Source organism: Salvelinus alpinus, chromosome 13 (genome assembly GCF_045679555.1).
Source record: "Salvelinus alpinus chromosome 13, SLU_Salpinus.1, whole genome shotgun sequence".
NCBI lineage: Eukaryota > Metazoa > Chordata > Actinopteri > Salmoniformes > Salmonidae > Salvelinus > Salvelinus alpinus.
The window spans coordinates 11,312,833-11,315,746 of NC_092098.1; the positions used below are offsets into that span (position 1 = coordinate 11,312,833).

The 2,914-nt window shown below is 40.8% G+C and overlaps 1 long non-coding RNA gene across 1 annotated transcript; it reads right to left on the minus strand.

The window, feature by feature from the left end:
- Positions 1–1,293: 1,293 nt before the first annotated feature.
- On the minus strand, positions 1,294–2,514 carry LOC139537055 (uncharacterized). The gene is made up of 3 exons (XR_011667456.1): positions 2,296–2,514; positions 2,052–2,125; positions 1,294–1,777 (listed from the first exon to the last, which is right to left on the minus strand). It is a non-coding gene; the product is annotated as an uncharacterized lncRNA (long non-coding RNA).
- Positions 2,515–2,914: the final 400 nt, after the last annotated feature.

The following is a 2,914-nucleotide window of genomic DNA, read 5'->3' on the forward strand; positions in this document are numbered from 1 at the left end:
GAGATGTTGCTTCAATACTTCCACATAATTTTCCTACCTCATGATGCCATCTATTTTGTGAAGTGCACCAGTCCCTCCTGCAGCAAAGCACCCCCACAACATGATGCTGCCACCCCCGTGCTTCACGTTTGAGATGGTGTTCTTCGGCTTGCAAGCCTCCCCCTTTTTCCTCCAAACAAAACAATGGTCATTATGGCCAAACAGTTCTATTTTAGTTTCATCAGACCAGAGGACATTTCTCCAAAAAGTACGATCTTTGTCCCCATGTGCAGTTGCAAACCGTCGTCTGTATTTTTTATTGCGGTTTTGGAGCAGAGGCTTCTTCCTTGCTGAGCGGCCTTTCAAGTTATGTCGATATAGAACTCGTTTTACTGTGGATATAGATACTTTTGTACCTCTTTCCTCCAGCATCTTCACAAGGTCCTTTGCTGTTGTTCTGGTATTGATTTGCAGTTTTCGCACCAAAGTACGTTCATCTCTAGGAGACAGAACGTGTCTCCTTCCTGAGCGGTATGACGGCTGCGTGGTCCCATGGTGTTTGTACTTGCGTACTATTGTTTGTACAGATGAACGTGGTACCTTCAGGCATTTGGAAATTGCTCACAAGAATGAACCAGACTTGTGGAGGTCTTCAATTGTTTTTTCTGAGGTCTTGGCTGATTTCTTTTGACTTTCCCATCATGTCAAGCAAAGAGGCACTGAGTTTGAAGGTAGGCCTTGAAATACATCCACAGGTACACCTCCAATTGACTCCAATTATGTCAATTAGCCTATCAGAAGCTTCTAAAGCCATGACATCCTTTTCTGGAATTTCCCAAGCTGTTTCAAGGCACAGTCAACTTAGTGTATGTAAACTTCTGACCCACTGGAATTGTGATACAGTGAATTATAAGTGAAATAATCTGTCTGTAAACAATTGTTGGAAAAATTACTTGTGTCATGCACAAAGTAGATGTCCTAACCGACTTGCCAAAATTATAGTTTGTTAACAAGAAATTTGTGGAGTGGTTGAAAAACGAGTTTTAATGACTCCAACCTAAGTGTATGTAAACTTCCGACTTCAACTGTACATATTATTAAGTACTGATGAAAATGTAACAAAGTCATCTTGACCACACGTTCAGATTCAAAGCTAAAAAAAAGTGTCTGCTTTGAATGCAGGTCTATAAGGCAATATAACATGAAGGTAGTATCATCATCATTAGTATTTATAAGCCCAAGCTATGTGAAGGAGGTATCTATAGGGTCCATAGGATCTTTACGGAAAAATGTATTGTCTAACAGAAATTGCTGCATAACTTGGCAAATAAAACATTTATTAGACAACTAGGATAGCATTAAGCTCAACATGTTACAATTTCATTATCACAATATCACCATCACAAACGGAAAGCATACAGCAATGTGACAGGTGTAGTAACCATTACACAGAGTATATTTAACAATGTATTCGGGTTATATCCTAAGGCCAAGCTGAGCCATCCTCTAGGTGGACAGTCCACCAGAGAGAAGGGTGATTAAGAAGTCACCCTCTTCCCTGGTTGTTTACACTTGACAGTGACTGCTCTCTGCCATCTTCCTCTTCCTCTTATCTGTGGCCTCCAAGCACATCTTACCACACTGTTAGAGCATGTCCCAGTTTGACCGCTAAGTCTGATGAATCCCATTGAGCCCAACAGTCTCTCTGGCAATGGTTGGACAGGCTCCTTCTATCTATGCCATAGGTATGTAGGCCTGGGGTGGGGTGGGTCGTCCTCACCTGTCCATGGAGCTGCATCTGCAGGGGGACAGAACACCATCACTAGCTCTACCTTATACGTACTCAATTTTACATAGGCTATCTTCTCTACATTTTACAGAGTGGGATGAAATACAACACAAAGGCAATATTTTGACACAGAAAATCTAATCTTAAAGGATAAACCCATACAGCCTATAGCCCTATTGTTGTCCACTTTTGACCTTGTAAAAAAAAAAAGACATGTTCAAAATTACTGAATAAAACAGAGATTATTCAATAAAAAATATCGAACTGTTAACGATGGACTTACCAAATTGATATGGGAGGTAAAACATCAACATTTCATTTGGAAGACGCAACATCCGCTGTCATTCAACAAGTAGCCTAAAAGCACACAATGGAAAACGTCCGGTAGCATCAATTCATAAATGTGTTGGCTAAAAACAAACAATATTACAAGGAATGTCACCAAATGCCACTGTCCAACAAAAGCCATTGATGCCATTACAAGCCCCGTTTAAATGGCAGCAGTTCGATAAATACCGTTTCCTTACCTTGGACAGTCTGTTACCTCGATAAGTGACCTTCGCTTGTTTAAATGTAGTCATTGTCGGCGTCTCGGCATATATACCAGAGGATGACGTATAGAATGAGCAGGATGGCGAAGAGAAACAAAGCAATGAATATGGCTTTGGTGACAGGGGACACCGACTGCATGGCAGGGAGGACGTTTGAGTGGAGCTGTGTAGACGGTGGAGCTCTCAGACATCTCTGGTGATCAGGATGCAGGAGGCTTCTCCAGTGCCACAGCGCATCTAATATCAGACGACTGGCAGTGCCCATCAACCTTTCGCAGCAGTGCCAATATAAAAACAAGGTGCTTAATGTATGATATTAAAACTGTAACCAATTGTTTGCCTCCAACTCAATTAGCTAAGCTACAAGGAGGTAGGTAGCCTATATCCATCTTCTCAATAATAATACAATATCAAAAAGATTCAATGCATCACTCCATTACTTAGAATAATTTAAAATATGTATTTTTATTTGATTTATTCACAGTGGATTATGGTCTTTAGCTTTGTTTGACTGGGTCTGAGACTGCCCTCTCAAGATGAATCAGGTTAATAGGTGATGCTGGATTACTCAGAAACATCATCCTCATATTCAGAT